This window comes from Clarias gariepinus, chromosome 5 (assembly GCF_024256425.1).
Source record: "Clarias gariepinus isolate MV-2021 ecotype Netherlands chromosome 5, CGAR_prim_01v2, whole genome shotgun sequence".
NCBI lineage: Eukaryota > Metazoa > Chordata > Actinopteri > Siluriformes > Clariidae > Clarias > Clarias gariepinus.
The window spans coordinates 9,185,884-9,210,381 of record NC_071104.1 but is presented as its reverse complement, the minus strand read 5'-3'; positions in this window follow the sequence as shown (position 1 = coordinate 9,210,381).

Sequence of the window (24,498 nt, the reverse complement as noted above, 5' to 3'; positions counted from 1 at the left end):
TGGTGGTGGGAAAAAAAAGGTGTCTGCGGCTATGTGCGCAATCACACCTCCCCATGCGAACGTTGTCACACTCTCGCATTCCTCACCTCCAATTAGTGGGAAGAGGGGCCTAAATATAGCGTCCCCGGCGCTCTTCCAATCAGGTCGGACCGCGTGGCGAGAAACTCGAGTGCTAAGCAGCTTGATTAGTCGCGAACGAGTGAATAGACCGACCCAGGAAAGGTTAGGAAGTTACTTGGCTGAGATTGATTCCTTCCGGAGTTAACTGTGTCCATCAATCGATGGAGGGTTTTTGAGCTCTCTGCACAGCAATTCATTGACCTGATTATCAATTGTAGTATCGACCGCGGCCGCGGCTGAGGCCTTGTGGTGACAGCTGAATCACAAAGTCCCTGGTCAGGACCCCTGGGGTAACACCTGGGTCTCTATTATGAGTGCGACCATGTGTGAAACATCTCGAACAATGTGAAACACGGTCCGCTTGGTTTAAGGCATTGTACCGATGCCGCGAGTATCCATGCCGACGGAAAGTGTCCTTCATCCCTAGCAACGATGTCCATCTGACCTTAAGGATGTCCAATGCTCACTCGAGCTTTCAACGTCAGATGGCTTTCTCGCATCGATTCCGAAGCAAGAATGCATCAAGCCATTCACCCGAGTCTAACATCACCTCGGCGAGAATGTTGCTATAGGCAACGTCATTCATCAGAGCTTCCATCCACCCCAAATTGGATGAAAAAAAAAAGTGTGTGGGAACACAGTTAAACAACTCTCGCCTTGTCTTCCAAGCAAAAAGGTTTTCATCTAATCATGGACCTTCCACTTGTACACCTGGCTGTTTTAAAATAAGGGCTCTGAAGACGAGTTTCCTGGCTGCTCATCAGAGCTCCTTATTAGCGGAGCCTGAAGGTTCGGACGTCCTTAGCCCTGACTCAAACTCGCAGAAAGACAGTCAAGTTCACAAATGCAGGTTGCCAGGTCCTCTCTGGAACAGTCACCGTGTAGAAATGGAGACTGGAGATTTATTTCTGCAGTTTGCATTCAACCCAGGAAATTCTGGCAATGAAGCAATGTGTAATAATCGGCCAAAACACAGGGATGATTTTATTATTATAATTTTTTTACATTGTACATATAATACAGAAAATGTGTGCGGTTAAAGAAGTTACTTCTGAAGTTCTTGCAACATGGAAGTGACCAATCTTGCTTCCCTAAAAATTTCAAGTTGCTACTGTAACTTCAGCCGTTGTGGAGAGATGATTTTATACTGTATGTGCCCCAAATGGCCATTTTTTAGCGCTATACTGTCCCGCTTTAAACAATAATCATCTTAAATGAAATGAAATTGGTGTAAGCTTCTAGAAGTATATGACCTGTAAAAATTGTTGCTTAAATTTTAATTCAAAACCAAGTTTACATTAAAAAAAAAAAAAAATCTGTAGTGTCCGTAACCATGTCACATTTATGTTGTAATATATTAATAATTTTGCGTTTTACACTTTTTCAGGTTTATGTCTTTTCACGTGAAATCAAAATTGGCCAAGTTTTATCTGAATGACAGTTAAGATCATTAAAAGATTTTAATTCAAAAAAGTTACAGACACTACAGACATAAAAGGGCATGAACATTTTTTTGAGCAAATTCTTTTTTGATAAATATATAAATGTGTATGTACATTTACAAAAAAACGAAGCATGGATCAGGAGATTAAAAGCATTAAGTGTTATACAAAATGGTGGTTTATGATCCTATCTGAAACTTCTTTTTTTTTTACCTGGGTGAGACATGTTTTAGCACCGACACCATAAATACATTTCATCCCACTGCGATACGAAATTCTCTGATTGGTCAGATGGTGTCAATTAATATACAAGAACCAGCAGCTCTGACTGTAACTGAAACGATCGGTTTATATTAATGTAGTTCTCCTAATAAATTGCACCATATGGCTAAACATATGTACTGTAGATACCTGATCATCAGAACTATGTGTTCCTTATGCAAACTCTTGCCACAAAGTTGGAAGCACATGATTCGTCAGGAATCGTCTAGAACGCTGTGGAATGTGAATCTTTTTAACTGGAACTAAAAGGCCCAAACCAGTTCCAGCATTACAAAGCGAGCTCCATGAAGGCTTTCTAAGAACGAACTGGAAAAACTTCAACCCTACTGAACGTCTTTGGGGTGAACCGGATCTCCTGACCGAACCCCGGCATCAGTACGTGACCCCACTAACGCTCCTTTTTGCTGTGGAAAGCCTTTCCAGGAATATGGAGGCTTGTTTATAATAGCCGGCTAAATCTTAAACTGGATCTCTAACAAGCACATATGGATGTAGTGATAAGGTGTTCGCGAAGTTTTGGCCATAATGTGTTATTTCTAAAGTAACAGCGAGCCGATATCATGGCTCTGTAACAGTCAGTTCTTTTTCCACTGTGGGACAGCGTTCAGGCAAGAGGATTTCACGCTTTCCTGTTTCCTGGCAACATGACGAGCTGTGTTTTTGTACTGGTAATTTTAAGGGCTAGAGGCTGGCAGAAGAATGACTGTATATAGCTGCCATGAAGTTATTAATAACAGGAACTAACGTGTCTAGCAAACAAAACATTCCACAACATTACATATAACAATAAACACTTAACGGTTCATGTCATTTATGATCACTGGAAAATCGCTGTAATTTAAAACCCTTGGTCTAAAAACAAAAACTAATCTCATATCATTATTATTTTCTAATAATTAAAATATTTTAGCTTCACTCGAAAAGATCTGTTAAGACAGAAAAAGCTCAAATATTATATGTAGGTATAAAACGTGTTACTTGTAAATAAGAAACATGGATTTGGCTAGAAAGAACAACGTTTTGGGATGTGCTATATTTCAAAACGAAACCACGCTGCAAGATGGAGAGCGTATCACATCAGTGTGTTGTGGATTGTTTCCCTTTAACAGTGTGCGTCGATTCCAATCAAGGTGGGGAAAGTGGCGTATCGGTTGGCATTGTCACCTTGCACCTCCAGGGTCTGGGTTCGATTCCCACCAGTGGTGTGGATGGAGTTTGCATGTTCTCCAACTGCCTGCACAGTCCTCAGTTGGAATACAGAGGTTCCTAGATGGATGGATGGATTGATGGAGTACCAATCAAAAGTTTGTATATTTTATTGTTGTTTTTTTTGTTTAGTGATTTATTTTCTACATTCTAAAACAATACAGATTTTTTTTATTTTACTGAAATTAGTTAATTAAGTAACACCAAGAGCAAACTGTTATTTTAAGGTTATTTCAAGACACGAAGGTCAGCTGTTCTGGAACAGTTCTTGCAAGAACAGTATTGTGTCAAGTGCATTCGCCAAACCCATCAAGCCCCATGATGGTGAAACTGTCTCTCATGAAGACCTTCCCAGAAAAATGAGACTAAAACTGAGCTCTGCTGCAGAGGAGAACTTCATTTAGTCTCACCAGCCTCAGAAATCACCAATTAACAAACAGCACCTCGGATTAGAGCCGTTATGAAGCTTTGCAGAGCAGATACAAGTAGCAGATACATCTCAATATCAACGGTTCAGATGAGATTATTGTATATTTTGGACGCCTTCAGTCTTGTGTAACAGTGTAGAAAGAAAAACGGAAATCAGGAAAGACCATGGAGTTAGAAGGCGTGTCCAAACTTTTGACTGGTAGTGTATAACAGCCACTGTAATTCTACATCTCTTAATCTAAATTTAACAAGATCATAATCGACAGCCTGGCAGCTTAATACAAAAGAGTCAGCGAAATGAACAAAGGGAACGTCAGGTTCCCTCAGCAAGGACATCTTTATCGGCCTTAATGTATAGACCGAGGTACGGTACAGTATGTGCATGCTTTATCCAGTCAAGTGTTACTACACACACACACACACACACACACAGCACTCAATGAAGCATGAAATGAATGACATGTCAGGGTTAGGCTTGGGCAGAGGCTTTGTGTCATTAGAAATACAGAAAAATGTCCGTCTGCCAAGTTAGAGGTCGTGATGTTATCAGTGATGGATTTTTTTTTTTTTAATTGCACACTAGGTTAAATTCCCCGGATCGATTTTTTTACTGAGTTTATTGGAATTTGGGAAACTAATAGGGTTAAAGAATAACAGAGCAATCCTGTTGATAGTGTAAGTCACCTATTTATTATAAAAGAACAAAGTGATTATAAAAGAAACAAAAGTTTAACAATCTGGGGATCACGTTTAAAACATACCACAGTGTGTTATAGTCTGATATCTTTAATCCTTCTACTATTTGTTCCTTCTTTATATGTTTATTCTACTTTTGTTATCTTTCCTTTTTCTCCTTTGCACAAAAAAAAAAACCACACACTTATAATACTGGTACCAATGGCAAATAAAACCTCTTGAAATCTTAAATCTTTTCACCTCTGCACCCACTGACTCAGAGATCAGTCCTCAAGTCTGAAGGTGTGAGGGACGTGTAAATGTCTCGCCCTCGTCCTCTGTCCCTCACCTGAACGAGCGTGCCAGCACCACACCGCTCCGTCCTGCCATGGTGAGAGGACATCTGTTTGTCCTGCTAGACTCTAGGCTACCTGCCAGTCAGTCAAAGGCAGCTATGGTGACCAGGCTGCAGCCCAGGATATGTGCACACGCACACACACACACACACACACACACACACACACACACACATGCACATACACATGCACACACTCCATTTTCAAAACAGACTCATAGCCATGACATTATGCCTTTATATTTATGGATATTAAGACCCAATTTTTATGACTCCTTAAGTGCTTTTTCTTTAAATTAATAATTTCTGTTTCTTCATATAACAAATCTTCATTAATAATTTTCCACCCTTATACGGCAAACACGCATGTTTTTAAAGAGATCCAAATCTCATGTTGTTGGACACATCCACCCTGAAATATACTCAAAAGGAAGGAGAAGAGCACCTATCGCAAGCTGCTGTCGCCACATGGTCCACTTTCTCCCTCTTGTAAATGACAATCACACCTTTTTCATAAGCAGAGAGGCTCTGATTAATTCTATGCCAGAGAAGCAGCTAATTAATTATCGTCAGGTAAAGCCGCCTTCTTTTCTTCCTGTCATAAAAACAGAAAAAGAAAGAAAGAAGGAAAAAAAACCTGAATCTTGCTATGGCCTTTTCATACCTTTTCATAGTTCAGAAAATGAACAAAGCCCAGACAGCCGGGTTGGACACGCGTCTGGATTGTTATTCGCATGATTATATATATATTTTTTAAAAACATGGGACATGTCGTAAATAATTAACTCAGACATCAGGTTACAGTTAACGACTGGTAAAATAACCCGGAAAATTTAAAATGCGAATGCAACATGCATATGATTTCAGTTTACAAAAAAAAAAAAAAAAAAGGTGCTTAAGTGTGTCATACCGCAGTGCGGATGAAAATCTCAAATCTGATTGGTCACCAGGGGTTGATTAATTCTCTATAACAGCAGCTCTGACAGCAGCGTCGGCTGAAACGCAAACCACATGCTGGTTCTAACACGTCGTTTCTATAGTAACAGCTCATTCACAGGGACTTGATTTAGGTGCTTCACATAATACAAGACTAAAAATATATATGGATTTTAAAACTAATTATTTAATAATTAATAGTTTACACTAATGTATTATAAAAAAAAACTCAATAAAGCTTAATAAAAAGAAAAACGCATTATAATAATAATAATAATGTTCATCATTTAAGGGAGGGGACTCGGGGGTTAGCACTTACCTTTTTATTAATGTTAAGTAAAAGTAGGAAAAAGAAGCTGGTAAGGGAACGACGGTTTATAGCTTTTATAACGTGCAGTATGTGAGAGCAGAAGCTTAATTGTTTTGCATAAATGTAAAATGTTAACTTAACTGGGTGACAGACAGACAGAAAGATAGGGACTTTATTAATCCCGAAGGAACTTCCAGATATCCAGCAGTAATAGAGACCGTAACACAAGGACAGGCTGTAGATGTGATTGAACAATGTATATCTTACATATAGTCTGCAGACACAGGGTAACGCCAGAGCTGAACAAAGCCACCAGTGTAATGCACAGAAGGAAATACTATAAATATAGATACATATAAATAATATAAATAAAAAATATAAAACACAAGTAATAAAAATTCTGTGTAAAATTTAGTGCAACCTTGAAGTGCGATTGTATTTATGACAATGTGATAGTAGTAATTGTGAAAAGTAACACTGACCGAGTCTGTGCATAACGGCATAATATGTAACACATATCATGTAATAATTTATTTAATAAATACGACATTGTCATTAGTTGATTATTAAAAATGCTACAGCGTAAGAAGAATAATAGACTAGGGGAAAGTATGGCAGTTATTAAGAGTTAAGAGTAACAGAGTTTTTTCAACTCATCATCATCATCATCATCAATTATTTTTCTTTAAAGGAAAATAAGGAAATTATTATACATATGGTGTCAGAAATATAAGATTTTATTCACAGGCCATAAACACACTCTGTTCTTATTTTAAAAAATGATATATATATATATATTTATATATATATATATATATATGCGCTCAATGATCACACTGCAGACACAGTGGCCTTCAGTAAGACGAAACAGGCCGTCCTCTTTTGATATTACAGGCCTCTTGATTTCCCACTGGACGTGCCAGCACAGTTATAGTATCATAAAAATGCAGATTCTGACATTCTCTGTGTCTGTAGGATAGTGAAGAAGTGAGTACACACAGGCTGCGGTCCTGCGTCTCACTCGCTCGCTGTAATTAACAGCCAGAATTTATTATTTGTAACCAATAAAAGGGTGCTAATTAGTTTCTTTCGGAATGAGACAAACTACTTGGCTCATCTAGACCTATAATAAATGCATGTAAACTGTTTAGAATAATGACATAATGGCTGATTTTATATACAAGATAAACAACAATGTGGCAATAAAATGCTATTACTGGTAAATTGACACATTTAAAGCAGCTGGCTTCAAATATAGCTCTTTTCAGCTGAAAGATTTTTATCAGTTAGGTAACTGAGTCGAACTATACGGGATACTCTTGTTATGTTAGATAAGTTAAAGACAAATTGGTAGATTGTAGATATTTTATATTATACAACAGTTAATACTATACAATAATTGAAAAACTGAGAAACCTAATTGGATGAGATGCATTTTACAAGTGATGATATTAGAGCATAACAGCACTGGGGATTTAACGTACGATATGCATCACTCCATATCACAGGTGTTCTAACAATTGTTAATTACAATAATCTGCTACTTCTACTGTAGCTTTTAACAAAAGGCCCAAATCCAACAACTTGGTACGTAAAACAAGGGATTGTTCACCCTACTTAGCGCACTACCTTTCTACTTAACGCTATTTGGGATCCAACCATGTAAATCTGAAAAGTCAAAAGCAGAACAAGTGGAAATATAAAGTAAATCTCATACCTTTCTCAGGACTGTCAGCCACCTCCATGGTTTATTCCTCTCACTTTTTGGCTACACAGTGATAGTAAGGACTTAAAATTGTTTTTACCTCGTTAATTATACTAACTGTCGGTCGCCAGCTCCACCAGTCGCGGTTAGTTAGTTCCGCCAGCCGTTAAATAAAGAAGCAAATCATGATCTGTTGATAATAAATGATGTTTGTAGAACTGTTTTTGTATAAAAGCAATATCACACTCAAGGCCGTGCTGTTGTGTTCAATATCAGCACAGCTGGTGGCATAATATACTCCGTACAACAGCATTCATGTGATATTGAGCTCAAATCATGGATGAAGCACAAAAATCTGTACAAGATTAGGAAATGGAAATACCGCATTCAGGGGCAGTTGCAACCTTCTAAAAAATAGTCCAGAATGTTTTAAGAATGTTTTAAACTTGCACTTACAGTAAGGAGAAGTTTAATAATAGTCACCTCTGTGAAATCGTATTTAAAGAACCTTTTTTATTTTTTATGAGCTTTGATGGCGTTAAAATAAAAATAAAAAAATTTCAAGGAGCCATGTCTTTTTAAAAATTTGCAAATTGGAAATGTCCAAAGGATGGAAATGATGCCATATCGCAAAGTACAACATCCCAGGCACGGATGCAGCATGACGCTAGATGCCAGGAAGGGGGCGGGGAAACTGGGATGTCAGTTAACATCGGAATCTTTTGTGTAAATGTCAATCAATCCTGTATCAAAATGAAGTCTTCTCTTTTTTGTGCATTTTTGACGAACGAGTCGCAGCAGCGTCCTCGAGTACTCGTGCTCAAAAGGTGTAAATGACGGCAAGTCCATTTTTTTCAACATTTATCCTCATTTATCAAATTTCCTGAAATGTTACAGTAACTGCATAAAAAAGGGTATTAAGTGTCTTTTTAAAACCCATTTTGATTTTGTCTTCTCAAGGCTACTTTTTATTGGAAACTTTTATTTCTGACTTTCGTCTCATGTCTCTGACTTTGCTTCCTCTTTCTCTGTGAAAAGGAAACATTTCAGCGCCTCGTAGTAAAGACCTCTTCACCTGCGCAGCTGATGGAGCCTTACATCAGATTGCTCGAACCTGTTACAGTCCAAAAGTGGTGTTTGTTCACCAATGCCACAATCAGACATCTGAACCTTAGACTCGGCTAAATCAATCCCCCGTGCACCCAAGGCACGCTGGGAACAGACTGTGTGGCTTGTTACCTCCTCCTTACTATAGTGTTTTCAATAACTGCACTGCAGCACAACCATTTCATAACTCTGAGGCATGGAAGGGAAGCGAGAGGATGGGGAACGTGCAAGAAAAGCGCAAGTTTTATTTGTTTTTTGGGTTTTTTTTTTGCTTCGGAAATGTTTCATACCTCAGCATTATCTCATCACATCCTACCGCAAACCCAATATGTCCACATGCTAACTAATCATTCTTGCTTTTTGCAAAACGTCATAAAAGTTTCTGGACGAATTCAAAATTGGAGAAAAAAAAAAAGTGAGATAGGTGATATATATATATATATAAAAAAAAGCTTAGCTTTTCACAAGCCAGTCTGGATGACATGCCCAGAGCAGCAGAAAGGCACTACGAACTTGAAGTATCTCACATGTTCCTTAACAACCTGGCAGCTGGAAGACTGAATCTGATTGGAAACCCATATTGCCGTGGCGACATCACTGCGGTGTTATATTTTTAACCCGCAAAAAGACAACGGAGCAGGGGTTTGGTGTCAATCACAAAGTTTCGCTGGGAGTGCTGATGAGGCCTCGGAGTTTTAGAGCCGTGACACATCGGCGCCTCATAGCTGAGTCGAAAGCAAAGTTTCCACCCCAGATTAAGTCACTAAACTTCCTAATGGTTTCCTACTTCCAAGCTTGCTCCGGGAGAAAGAATCACACTGCTTCATCTCGTCTGGAAATACGTCAGAAACACGTACAAACCACACAACGTTAAGTATTACATAAAAAAAAGGCTTTATTGATTATTTATTCTTTTTTTATTTCCCTGCTAATCATTTTAAATCATGTTATAATTTTTTTTTTTTTTTTTTGGATGGGATGATGTTTTTGTTCCTTAGCAACTAACGAGCAGTATCGGTCCCCATTTAGTAAACGAAAAGCTAACTGGCATCAGTGACTGTATATACATGTGAGAGTTTTATTTGACCATTTTTTTTAAATACACAAAAAAAAAAACAAGGCATGTTTTCTTTCTATATTCCAACAATTAACATTTGATAAAGAATACCTCCAGTATACTCACACTTCAATTTATTCAACCTAGAATGAAAATGTAAATGTTCTAACCTTTTTAACCATCATGATGGTGATTAATAAATGTTGTATTACTTAGGTATTTTTATATCTATTAACTGGGTTGTGAAGGTTTGTTTTGTTATAGATGATAAAAGATGTACAGTACAGATGTACAGATCAGCCATGACATTATAACCCTGTAAGTTATGGGTTCACTTTGTGCCACCTGGATAGCTCTGTCCCCTCGGGGTGTGAGTCCACAGGTCCTCTGGGGGTGGGCTGTGGTCTCTGGCACCTGGTGGGTTGTGGGTTGTGGGGCGTGGCCTCCGTGGATTAGACGTGTTTGTCTTGGGTGCTCGATTGGATTAGGATCTGGAGAGGCTCAGCAGCCATGGTGATTTGTTCTGCATTGGTTTCTCTGTGGGATTGGAATGGACAGACTGGACCTGGATCGCCACAGGGCACGGGTGAGCCTAAGGCTGATGTATACAATGACTGTTATACAATGCCAGTCAAAAGTTTGGACACACCTTCTAATTCAATGTTTTGCTTATTTTCTCCATTCTAGAACCAAAACTAGAAGCAAAACTATGAAACAACGCATATGGCATTAGGTCATTAAATAACAACAATAACAACAGACAGTTGTTATGTTAAGACAAGGTTCTGGAATAGTTCTTGCAAGAACAATATTGTCGAGTGCATTTGCAAAACCCATCAAGCACCATGATGAAACTGAGACCAAAACATCAAGTTTATTTAACCAGCCTTAGTAATCAAGAATTAATAAACAGCATCTTAGATTTGCTGTAAAGATTTGCTTGACAGTGTAGAAAGATATAAAAATGAGAAAAGACCATGGAGTTACAGTATGGGATGTTAAGGACATAGTCAAAGACAACACTATACTGTAGTACAAGACAAAAAAAAAGGCAAGGATGAGAATTTGCTTGTGTTTCACATTTTCCATTTTCCATACTGTAGTTCTAAAAACTGCAAACTTTTCTGAACTGATATACTCTATCGTTCTATTGTTGTAAAATATGGTTATTTTTCTTCCTGATCTTTCACATTTCCGACTGACAGCCGGTATTTGAGTTGAACTGATTGGGCTCAAGTCCATGGTACTGCAGAATGTACAGTAGCCAACAAGTTGATCAAAGTGTGACTCACATTGTGTCAGAAAATCATTGCGCTAGCAAGGTATCTGATTTCTTTAAGCAGACGGAGTGCCCATTCAGTGGAAATAAGAATGTGATATAGCAACAACATTCAAATGAACATGAAAAAGAGAAGGATTTAGAGAAAAAAAGAACTTGTACAAGTATATACATTTCTCAACTAACAATATGTTACCTTTCTCTTGCAATACAGCACAGCTTGACTGCACTCCAACCATTGATCTTCCTCTTCTGGAGCCATTCCTTTGTTTTTTGGGTTGTTATTGTGCTGAAAAAGTAAAATACAGTACTCATTTATCTTCAGATGTCTAACATATGCTTTCGGATATTGTGCTAAAGTACAGTAGGTTGGTCTCACCTATTATATATCTTGACTAGAGCCCAAGTCCCAGGTGAAAAGAAACACATCCGCAGCCTGATGCTGCCACCACCATGTTCTGTTCTGACTATAACACATTTTGCCACATGGTTTTGAAGTGAATTCACCAGGATTGGAAGGTTTTGTCATGAGAAAGAGTTCCTGTCTAGCCAATCTACCCCAATGTAGCCCAGATATATGATGAATATTAGAGCTTTTTGTAACATGCAGAAGCTGACCAGCGCTTGACAGGTGATCCTGCACCTACGTTATTGATGCTGCAGTTTTCATTCTATTCTTCATTTTCTTTTTGAGGGACATCCTGTTCTATCCCTGTTCTATAGTGTGGAAAGGAGGTGAAGAGGCAGGTACAGGCAGGTTGGAATGGGTGGAGAAAAGTTTCAGGTGTGTTTTCCGATAAAAGAGTATCAGCGAGAATGAAAGGAAAGGTGTACAGGACAGTGGTGAGACCAGCGATGCTCTACGGCTTAGAGACAGCGGCGCTGAAGAAAAGACAGGAGGCAGAGTTGGAGGTAGCAGAACTGAAGATGTTGAGGTTCTCCTTGGGAGTGACAAGGATGGATAGGATCAAGAATGAGTTCATCAGAGGGACAACCCATGTTAGATGTTTTGGAGATAAAGTCAGAGAGGCCAGATTGAGGTGGTTTGGGCATGTTCAGAGGAGAGATGGTGAATATATCGGTAAAAGGATGCTGAGGCTGGAACTGCCAGGCTGGAGGTCTAGAGGAAGACCAAAGAGGAGATTTATGGATGCAGTGAGAGAGGACATGAAGTTAGTTGGTGTGAGAGAAGAGGATGCAGAGGATAGGGTTAGATGGAGGCAGATGATTCGCTGTGGCGACCCCTGAAAGAGAACAGCCGAAAGACGAAGAAGAAGATCCTTTTCTATCCCTGGTTTGATCTTCATTGGCCTTCTCTTTCCATCATGGTACATCTAATGCCTTGGAAATTCTACTTTGCTTCTCTCTTGATCAATAAGATGCTGTGAAGGTTCGGCTGTGTAGGTTCTTTGTAAACCATGGCTTTAGCATTTGAATGAATCCAGAGGTGATGCCACCAGAAAGAGCTCATCTTTATTTGACTTTGGTCGAAATCACGTATTTGATAACATGTGTACGAGTTCGAATGTAATTGTTTAATTCTGAGCACAGTCAGTTCTGGCCTTATATTAAAGAGTGTACAAACGTACAGTATGCAACCAGATTATTAAAGTTTTTTTGTTGAGTTTTTTTTTCTTAAAACCTTCATTTGTTTTTTTTACTTGGATTGTGTTGGTTTGTATTTTAAATTAAAGGTAAATAATATACAGTTTAAGATATTTGATGACCGCTGTATGGTATGTATCTATGGCACAATGTCTTCGATTTAGCACTGTTGTCTTGCACCTCCAGGTCCTGGGTTCGATTCTTCCCGTGTTCTCCCCGTGCCTGGTGGGTTTCCTCCTCCCACAGTCCAAAGACATGCAGATTAGGCTAATTGGTGTTCCCAAATTGATTGAATGTTGACTGAAGATGGGAATAAATACAGCGGTCACCACTGGCCTCCACTGTCCCTAGTAGGACTACAAAGGTTTCTAGATGGATGGATTTATGATATGGCACATCATCAATTATGCTTTGGAAGTTGTTTAATGGTCTTATATCTTACTATTTCCTTCACAAGTTAACACAGGTGTCAGAAAGGAAACCGGGGTTGACACAGGGGTCAGAGTTCAGGGTCAGCCAGGATACAGCGCCCCTGGAGCAGGACATGTTAATGGCCTTGCTCAAGAGCCCAACAGATACAGCTTTAGCAGTGTAGTGCTGCATCTTAACCACCCAACCATCCGAAAAAGAAACCCAGAGGCGTCCCAAGGTGTGTGTTCACACCCCAGCTGAAATACACCTCCGATAATGTATTTATTTTATACCTCAAACTCGCTTTATTTCGCTTCTCCTCCAAAATGTGCCTTTTTATGAGCTACGCCCTGAGAAAAATGGGAAAAACAGAACAAAAACAGCCAAAAGTGTTGTTTTTTTTCCCCCTTACAGGAGACGAATGTAAATGGCTAAAAACGACTGTGTCACGACTGTGAAAGTGAATCTTGCTTAATTCATTTATATCATCATTTTTCCCTCATTATTCAGGAGTCAGCTGTTGAAGAGCAGAGAAATGACCTTACAAGCGAATACTTTGTGTGTGTGTGTGTTTCTTTTTTTGTAAAAGAAATGACGGGTCATGTGCAGAACTGTGATACTCTGCTGAAAGGCTCGGCATGAATATACAACAGTAGCCGGTTTCGCTTAGAATATTTGGATTGAGTGATAAATAAATTAATAAATAAACAAACAAACTGAGCGCTTGTCGTTATCTTTATCGGAGGTTGTTAGAAGTTACAAGGTCAGCAGCTTAAACGGATATAATCTGCGATCAGAGAGCCTTAGACGTTGTATCACAGATGTGATTCTGCTTTGTAGTCTTAAACACATGGCCACACATCAGAAGGAAGGGCGGGTAGAGCTGTTTGCATCTCTTTATTATTACAGGTATGGTAACTTTAATGCACAAGGAATATTTGGGATTGGGTTCATACGCAAAGCTTAATAACGACCGTCTTAGTCGGATTTTTTTTTCTTTTTCAGCAAAATAAAAAGGGGAATTGTATTTTATGCTCAGTTTTGCAATATCCTCAGACTGATCTACTGGGATTATCAGTCACATTTTCTAGCAATAAGAGCATGAAGGGCAATTGCATTAGAATGCAAATGTCACGGCTTGGATCGTCTATAAGCCCGGTCTATCCTGTTTGCAAATTACAAATCTTTGATATAATGTTTAGTTTTTTTTTTTTTTTTTCAAACTTCAAAATTGAAGGATTTTTTTTTTTTTACAACTTTTTGCATCACCATGAAAATGAAAAGCACAGTTATTATGTGCATATTACGCGCAACCTCAGAAATGTGGTTTAGGTGTACTTTCTATCCATTTGCATAATTGACAGTGGTTACTTTCACCCTAGACACTACACCGAACCTGAACTCATATATCAGTGCGAAAATGGCCGTAAGTGAGAATCACAGATGGAAAATAGCATTCCTAATATAGAACTAGGATGAGGCATGTACTCTTTCTCTTCCTGACATATTACTCATCGGCAGGCAAAAACTAGGTTATAGGAGACGCGCTATATGCTCAGACGTAAAGCCGAAAGTCACCTTGGATTAAGTGCCGCTGCCCTGAAGATGAAGAACACCACAGAGGAATTGTGCTCTTCAGCACTGTAAGGAAAATGAGCACTGGAATTCAGACGTGGAGTGCGAGGGAGCCCCAGTTTTGCATTTTTTTCCCCCCCTCTTTGTACGATCTCATTATCGAATGAAGCCACACAAATACTCTCAACTTAAAACGCACGTGCGCGGATCTCATTCAGAGCAATCTGGGCGAGACCTCTACGCACGCAATTCATTCCATCACTCATCAATATCATCCTCTGAGTACCATGATAACCTGTCATTATGCGCTGTGTGGGCTCAATAGTGCTCATAAATTAGACCAGGCTGCTTCTCTTCTACAGTGGGGGGATGGGACGTGTTCAGCTGTTCTGCACCACCGTGTACGCGTTTCTGACTACACGAGGAGGAAAAAGGTAAGAGTATAATGATTACAAATGTCTCAAACGCATATCTCATGCTCATGGTCTTGAAACATCTCACATTAGGATTTTCTCTAGTACAACATTTTCAATACAAATTAACTGAAATTTTAAAATAATAATAATAATAATAATAATAATAATTATTATTATTATTACGAATTATTACAAAATAAATAAACATCTTTGAAATATTCTTTGTATCAATTTCTGTTATGGAAAAATAAAAAAAACAAGCCCATTTAAAGAATAATAATAATAATAATTATTATTATTATTATTATTATTAAGAAGACTGACATTCTTGGAATGATAAAGTATTTAATCCTATTATTTTACAACTATTAAAAGCCGTTTTTAACGTACAGTACAAGCATGACGATGTACAACTTGCATGCACCGTCCTGCCTTCCCCAATCCAATCCAATTCAATCTGTGGTTATATTTCCAACAGTTTAATAACGAGGTCTAAGTACCTCCCATCATTTAATTGGTCCAACGATCAAGTATCCCCAAAACGCATTACACACAACTACCTCATCCTCATGTGATCAGCGTCAGGTTACCCGTAATGTTTCGACACTGCCATGCTTTCAGCAATAACAAGCACACAAGTCCAGCAAAATGCCATCTAATGTCAAGTGGCTAAATATCTATTACCTAATGTACTATAGTCAGAAGCTCATTTATTCCATAGCTGCAGGCCTACACATTATAGCTGATCCATTTTATTTATAGGAGCTTATTTCTAGCCTGGCGAAATCAGTCTTCTGCTGTTTCCGTCTAATGAATCACACCGTATGTAACAGAGCCACGAGTCAAAATGTGATGAGGCAGTAGGCTCAGGTATCCGCTCAAGTGAGAACATATCAGATTCCACTCCTTAACATTCCTCTGTATGATCAAAAAAATAAATCAATTATATAGGCACTAATTCACATTATTTCATGTAAAGGAGTTAAATTTAAATACTTGTTGTTGAGTGTCCTCTGTGTCTTTGAGACAAGTTTTGTCTCAACTTCCTGACCTGGTATAAAAGTTTTCTTTTACTTCATTACGGGGGGGGGGGGGGGGGGGGGGGGGGGGAAGTAAAGTTAGGACATGCCATGTCAAACACTGTTATTTTTAAGGCGTTTTTCTAAATTGAGAACTTTGCAGTAATCACAAATTCACATTACTGTCACGACCTTTCAACATCCTGTTCAACAACATTCAACCGTAATTTATTCACAACATATTGGATGCTTTCTTTTAAATCATTACCTTCGTCTCATTTGGATTCTAACATATTACTGAAAATTGGATGTTTATTAATGCCTTTTTCTTTTATACTACATTTTACCTTATTTTTTTTTTTTAATCCTTTACCCAACTTAAACCAAAGTAGTTATTAGAAACGAGGTTACTGTATCACACATACACTCACCAGCCACTTCATGACATACACCTTGCTGGTACTGGGCTGAACTGCCTTTTTTTCTTTAGAACTGCCTTAATTATTCAAGGCTTGGGTTCATCAAGGTGCTGGAAACACTGCTTAGTGATGTTGGTCCATAGTGACGTAACAGCATCATGGAGTTGCTGCAGATTTTTCAGCTATACATCCATGATGCGAATCTCCTGTTTTATCACATCCCATTGGTGGAACGACTCTACTGAATTGAGATGATGGTGACGATGGAGGCCACTGTGAGTCCAGTGAGTCCAGTGATCAGTTTCTTAGAATGACCAGCCTCAGAGACTGATCCTCTCTCTGATCCTCTCGCTCTTTGTTTCCCAGGCGAGCAAGTTTCATTAAAGCATTTGATGGTTTTAGGTATACATTTAAAGTTTTTAAGACTTTTGGTATTGACTGACCTTAACAATCATTTGTCACATGTACTGTACTTTACAGCACAGTGAAATTATTTTTCGCATATTCCAGTTTAGCGCCCATATAGCAGATAGGGTTAAGAGCTCAAGGGCTCAATAATGGCAACTTGGCGGAACTGGGACTCGAACCCCCGACCTTCCGATAAGTAACCCAGTAACCCACAGCCTTAACCGATTGAGCCACCACTGCCCTGAGTGTTTCCTGACTTCTGTACACATCAATCCCCTCTGCGCAAGACAACTGATGGTCTGAAGCACATTAAGAAGGCAAGAAATGTCACAAATGATCTCATGACAATGCACACCTGTCCGTGAATTGAAAACCAGAGACTATGCGGTGAATCTGACGAGAGAATGCCATGAGTGTGCCAAAAGTGTACATATTTTGAGTTGTTTGACACTTTTTTTTGTTTACTACATAATACCATAAATGTTCTTTTATAGTTTATGTTTTCAATATTAAAAGGAAAAACACTGAAGGAGAAGATGTGCCCAAACATTTGACTGGTAGTGACACACGCACACGCACACACACACACACACACACACACACACACAGATAAGCGTACTGTATATATATAAAGTAATATATTATTGCTAAGGGACTTGTGTCAATATGTACTGCTGCAGATGAGATATACAAAGTAATTAAAACTGCATACAATAGACAAGCATTATTAATATCAGCCACTTATGAGTACTTAATAATAGGTGGAATAAAGGACAATAGGCAATGGCCCGATATAACGCTGAGCTAGCTACTACTTAGAATAAAATCATTTTCCTATAAACCATATCCTGAAGTGTTCCTCTTACACCACAGCAATGTGCCACTCTATATAATTTTTTATTAACAAAGCATTACACATTTAATTCCTTTATAGTTGCATTAATGCTGTAAAATGTCCACGGGTTCATGAGTCAGTCACAAAAGACTCAGTTTTACTGAGAAAGTGACAGTTTTACCTCTGATTAACAAAGTGCTAACACTGGAGACTCCTTCTGAAAATATTGGGGGAAAAAAAGACATCTTTTATAAAGGGTGTTCAAGTCAAACTGGGATTTGTGATGAAATTTCTTGTTGGTGTAAAACTGAATGAAATGTACTAAAGACTTCAGGCACAGTACAGTAACATAGTAAGACCTAGTAAAACATTACACAGACATAGTGTAAAAAAAAAAAAAAACCTGGTGGTTCCGAGTCCACTGTCCTGACCTCTCTCTATGATGTCATTTCCACATGTTCGGCCAATTAAAGGAGTTCCTTGGAGGACAGGGTTTCAGATGTGAAGCTCCAGTGTACTGGGGAAAACGTTTGACCTTAAAACACTGGGATAAGTGTATTAGTGTAGCTGGAGGTTATACTGCATAGAGAAATAAAGGGAGGTTTTTACGCTCATTACTGTGTTCTGTTATTCTGCACAATCAAAAGTCCCGGTTTGACTCGAACACCCTTCTCAGAAAACAGAAACACTTTCTTTGAAAGGCACACACATATAGGCTTTATAACACACTCATAGCAGTGTGAAACAGTATTAGGAGAGGCTTAGGTTAAAACACATGAGGTGGCTTTATAGGTTTTATGCAGATGCTTTATAAAGCACTTATGCCGACATTATGAATAATTTAAAGGCATCAAAAGCAAAGTGATGGAACTTTTTTTTTTTAACATTTATTACTCTGCCATGAATCACTGATCCCATGTAATATAGAAATAGGTCGTCAAGTAATGTTGCGTCCAAAACAGAATGGAGGATTTAATAGCACCGTGGTCGAAAGTGAATTAGGAGTATGTGGCACAAAAGAGATTTATTGAATGTAATTTGGATTAATATCTAAATCTTTAAATTTCTTCTTGCTGGGTCACTGTCGGTGGTGTCTTGTTTTACCTTTTATAAATCAGCACTTTTAATACCAGCAGTTAGCCAGCGAGGACGTGTTGTAAATAAAGGCGTTTAATGAGCAAGTTAACGTCCAAGTAGCAAGTAACGGGCTCCTCTGTTATAGCAGTATGTAATAAAATACAGGCTCATTGTTTAAGATAGAGGAGGAAATCTACTTCCCAGCCTCTTCTTCCCTCTAGGCTTGATGATTGAATGCATCTGACATTAACTTAGTGTGCCGCGCTTCAGCATCGGACAGGATGTACAGTATTTCTATATTGGAATGTTTGAACAGCAGGTGGAAAGCGCTACCATCCTATAAAAAATGTCCACGTTCTCTAATAATTGGCCTTAATCTTTCAGTCCAATAAGTGGACCTGATGACTGTCACCATGGTTAATAGGTTCCTGGTGGGTTGAACTTATCTTTTCGGATTTTGCCAAATATAAAAATGTCCAGAAGCAGGAGAAAGGGGTGATTTAAGCTCCCTGTCAGCGAGCACACTCGGTACTGCAATACCTAGCGAGAGACTTTCTCTGTCTCCCGCATGAAACAACGGGAACTTTTCCCGAACTTTATGGAGAAGTTCCCTGCGAGGGAAAAATTGATAACTCTAGCCGTGACAACGTTGTCAGCTGCGTAAATAAAAAGTGAACAAACTTGCGAAGGCCAAGAGAAACTTGCATTCACCTCATCAAGAGAAATATCTTTACACTTTTGTATGTGTTTTTTTTTTTCTTTTAAAGCAATTAAGAGGCTTGTCCATAAATATGCAAGCAAAAGTCAGTTGTTATTCTGTGCACAAAGTGTATGAAATGAGAAAACATACCAACATGCAAAATACCAACAAAAAAAAAGTAATTGGACAAATAACTCATATTCCATATATTCCATGATCTTAACATCTAAACACAACTAAGTTGTTACACATTCACACTTTCTCACACTCTTGAATATGAATCAGCTTTGACTATGTTTAAAAATTTAAACTGTAGTTACCAACACCACCAAAACAATATGCGTAGGTGGTTTGTGCCTGTTTTTAGTCGATCATAGATTTAAAAATGAATGCAATTTTTTTGAGCTGTCATTAATGGAGGACTCATTTCATACAGGAGATGGAGCAAATCCCACCCTGGACTCGTAGGAAATTACATTAAAATTGTAGGTAATGTACATCGTCCCATTTAATCTATTCAAAGTTGAGTTGATCACAATCAATAACTCTAGAATTTCCATTTAGGCTAGTTGGACTTGCTCTAACAAACAATTCCAGAAGATCAGAAAGGACTTCCAGCCCAAATCTAATTTTTGGCATATCCAGATCGAAACCAGTTTGGAATCAGATTGCTTAAATTTACTGTAGTCTGAACAGTAAAAACCACTTACACTGAAATAGATTTTTGCTAATTAGACTTGAACCACATCCAGATGTGTATTACATCAGTGTCATTACATCATTACAGATGTGTACAAATATTCTATGCATATTTATAATACAGTATAATTCTATTTTTTTGTACATCATATTTCTATTTTTATTTTTAGTTCTATTTTTCCTAGTTTAATTTAATTCTTCGATTTAATTTTTCTATCGTATTTCTTTTATTCATATTTATTTCTTATTTGTAAACTTTAATTCTCTTTTAGGGGTCAATGGCAGTCGTATAAGCATTTCACTACATTTCATACTGTGTATGACTGTGTATGTTACAAATAAAATTTGAATTTGAGGGATTTTGATCAGGATCTGATTTCAAATTGTCCATAACGTCACTTGCACCTCAACGTGGAACTTCAAGTCCTCACGATCACATGATATGGGACTGGGATCCATGATTAAAAAATGATCATGGAGATGATGGGGGGAAAAAATGGAAATAATTATATAAATAAATATAATTTTGTAGAAAGTTAAGATCCCGTGCTTCAAGAGGTCATGGAGGGACTTCATTCTGCTTTTGCTGCTATTACTGCTAAGTGTTTAAAAACCCCCCGTTGAATCTTCCATGTGGTTAAATTAACCGTGCTTTCAGGGTGAGCGGCTGGCTTAACCTCAGTAAGGAAATAGAGAACAATAGTCCGATGTGAAATGTCTGATAGCTCTCCGTGGGGAATGCATCAGTACAGGCAAAGCTAGAGGAAATGCACAAAAAGATGGAAGTATATTTGGAAATATCATGCTGCGTCGTTACCGCAGCAACCATTGCAGATAGGTACTGTACAGTATGAGTGTCGGATTTGGGCTGCCAATCTGAACAGTCAGTCAGATTTGTGAAAGGAATCGGATTTGCCTGCAGTCTGAACAAAGTGGCCTAACAAAGTGAAAAATATGAATCTGGGAACCTAGTGTTTTATGATGCTGTATAGGCAGAATTAACCTTCAATATACAGTGAAATCCAATAGATGTTTATAAAAAAACATGAAAGAATTAAAAGAAGAAAGTGAACTGAATAACAAGAATAAAGAGCGATTAAAAGAGGGCTACAGGTGTGAGACACAAACAAGTCATTTGTATTAGTATTCAGAACATCCACAGCAATTTTGGTGGTTTTATCTTGACACGTGCCAAATTAGGAGCAGTTTGAAAAGCTGCCAATAAAGTGGGAAAAAGAGAAATGCTAATTATCTAATTGCGCAAAACACGAGCAGTGTAAGCACTGGATTAAGGTTCCTAGAACATTTGGATATGAAAAGAAAATAGAAATATGTAAGAAGTCATAGACGTAGGTCTATTTTTATTTGACTTCATTTTTAAAGACAGTCCCCAATTTATTAGAAATTAAAGAATTTCTAAACAAATACCTTTTTTTTAAAACAAAAAAAAACCCAACGAGAAAAAAAAAAATTCTCCAATACTAAGTACCCCCCATGATTCAATAGCTTGTAGAGCCGCCTTAAGCAGCAATAACTGGAAGTAATAATTTTCTGCATGACTGTCAGTGTTTTACAGCGTTGTGGAGGAATTCAGGCCCATTCTTCTTTACAACATCATTTCTTAAGGTCCTGCCACAGCATTTCAATTGGGTTGAGGTGTGGACTTCCAAGACTACACCATTTCAAAACCTTAATTCTTTGCATGACCAAGTTTTAGCTGTTAGACAGATGGCCCATCATTTGCCTCTAGAATACTCTGCTATACAGAGAAGTTCATGGAGCTCTATGACTGCAGGGTGCCCAGGTCCCACGGCTGCAAAATAAATGCCAAATCATCCAAATGCCAAATCATCACTCCTCCCCCGCCGTGCCTAACAGTGGGTATGAGGTGTTTCTGCTAAAAGGATGTTTGGTTTTCCCCAACTGGACATAAGGGCCAAACAACTCCATTTAGGCCTCATCGCTCCATAGAGCATTGTTTCAGAAGTCTTGTGCTTTGTTCAGATCAAGTTTTCGACCCTCGGCTGTGCTTACGGTACATGTTCTTATTAGATGGAAGACGGTTCTTCTGGCAAGTCTTCCAAATAAACCATTCTTGTTTAGTGTTCTTCTCCTTGGGGTGAATGTGCTGGAAAGTCCACTCCTAAGAAGACACACACCAGAATTCTCCAGACCAGCAAACTTCTGCTTTTATAGAAGTCTGCACACCTGCTTATTCTTCTGATCAATTAATCAAGTGCTGATGATTAGTAGCACCTGGCTGCAACTTCTTCTTGTCCTGTGGAAGTAGTACAAGGGGAAATAGTATTGCCTGCAGGATTTTTTTCTTTTTTGTTGTTAATTGCACCATGAAAAAGGTTATATGTTGCTCGTCTGAGGTTGTATTTGAATATCAATTTGAAATCTGAATATCAAGAAGAACATCTTGAAGATCAAGAAATCTAATTCTAAACTCATTTCAATCTGGATATGCCGGATTTGAGCGGCCAGTCTGAACAAGGCTTTAGAAGAAACCAGAGACCTTTGAGAAAACCCATACAGACAACAGAAGACAACAAAAACTCCATATAGAGAGGAACCCAAGCTCAGTACTGAATATAGGACCCTGGAGGGATGGTATATGCCTAATAGCTTTCTAAACCTATTATTTTATTATATTAGGCATAAACATAGCTTATGTAACAGTAGCGAATGTAGCTGTATTTTTAATTTTGTTGTAACTGCTTTAGGTACCTTACATTGGGGTTGAAATGCAAGAATAAAATCATCACAATACTGGTTTTGCTCAGAGCACAACAATTCTTTTTATTTCGTTTCTGAGTCCTGAGTTCTCAAGTGTCATAGATGTGAATTGTGATATCTAGTTCCAGCTTAATACCTCCTTGGTGGGAGGAAAGAGCATGAAATTGAAGCCGACGAGCTCCCTGGTTGCTTGCAGGAGAACTAGGTTGTCGTTCTAGTTCAGTAGCTTGAAGATTGCGCTTCCCGTCTCATTACCTCTCAATTCCGCACACCTCTCTATTTTTCTGTACTTGTGTTGTCGAGCCACTTTCATAACCGTCCTTGCGGAACCGGTCACTAAGACCCATTAGGCACAGTGACTGAGTCCCTCCATGTGGCTCTCTCACTCGTACTCCTCTACCTCTGAAGCGCTGCTTGGTATCAAATTCTCATAGGTTCATCGTGTCGCATTTGATCAGTTACTATGTCTGACTCGAAGTTATTTCCCAGTGTTAGATCCTCCTCACCCTTGAGCACCAATGAATAATGAACACGTATTGTGACTGCTCTCAGGTAAATTGATGTGCTCTGGATCTCCAACGGCACACCTGTGGTGCAGCAAAGCAACCTATGGGTTTCTGGGCTCTGACACGATCTAACTTAATTAAGTGTAGGCATAGTTAAGTAGCTTTCGGGTAGCTTTAAAAATCATTAAGATTGTTGCTAGGTCCAGGTGCTCACTGCTACTTACATACAGTACAAAATACACGCAGAACATGCAGCTTTGGAAAAGAATTTCAGCTTCTCTCAAGGCAGGTGCAAATGTGTCATGTTACGCACTGTATGTTTCATGCAAAACTACACTTAATTGGCGTGGGGAGACAGATAAATGTCTAATATTGAAAGAGATGTCCATTCACCACTGTCTGTTGATATGGCAAGAACAAAAGGTTTTCGCTAAGCGAGTGGGGGGGGCGCCAAAACTTTGGTGACATTTTACAAAATCCATATACGTTCTGGCCTTTTGAGAGTCAGACTCTTGGGGAGCTAAAGACAATTAGCAGCAATTCTGCAGTGCAGTGAAGGAAAAAAAAATGAAGCCAGTGTGAGCCTTTTGTTCCTCTTCCACCACCATGTGAAGCCTTGAGAGAAAAAAAGCATTCACAGCTTGATGTGTAAGCTTAGCATTGGAAGAAAACCCAGAGATGATTAAATTTGCATTAAACATTAATGCCACAGCTAGTTACGTGAAAAACTGGTGGCTATCCTGGATTCATAGTTATATACACAACTAGTGCTCAATTTCACCCAGGGGATAAAAACCGGGATAACATACTGGATGCCAGTAATGTCATATGGAGCGTTACTTTAACACTTAACAACTATGATGAAATGTGCTTAATAGCAGTCATGCCATAGCTGGTGCTGGGAATCCATCTTGTCAATAGACTATGATGATGAAGTCCACTATGTCCTAGGCCAGTCTCTGTTTAGTCAAAGAAACCCATGTGGTGGATAAGCAGCTCATCTGACACTTGGATGAACACCATCCAGTCCAAATAATGCCATATGGTGTGTACCAGGCACAGCAAGGAACAAGCTCTGCGGGTTCACCACCATCGAAGCCTGCAAGAACAATCAACCCATTTACAACATTAAGTTATAGGACAATGAACAGAAATCCTGGATTCAACCAGTGCATGCGAGGGA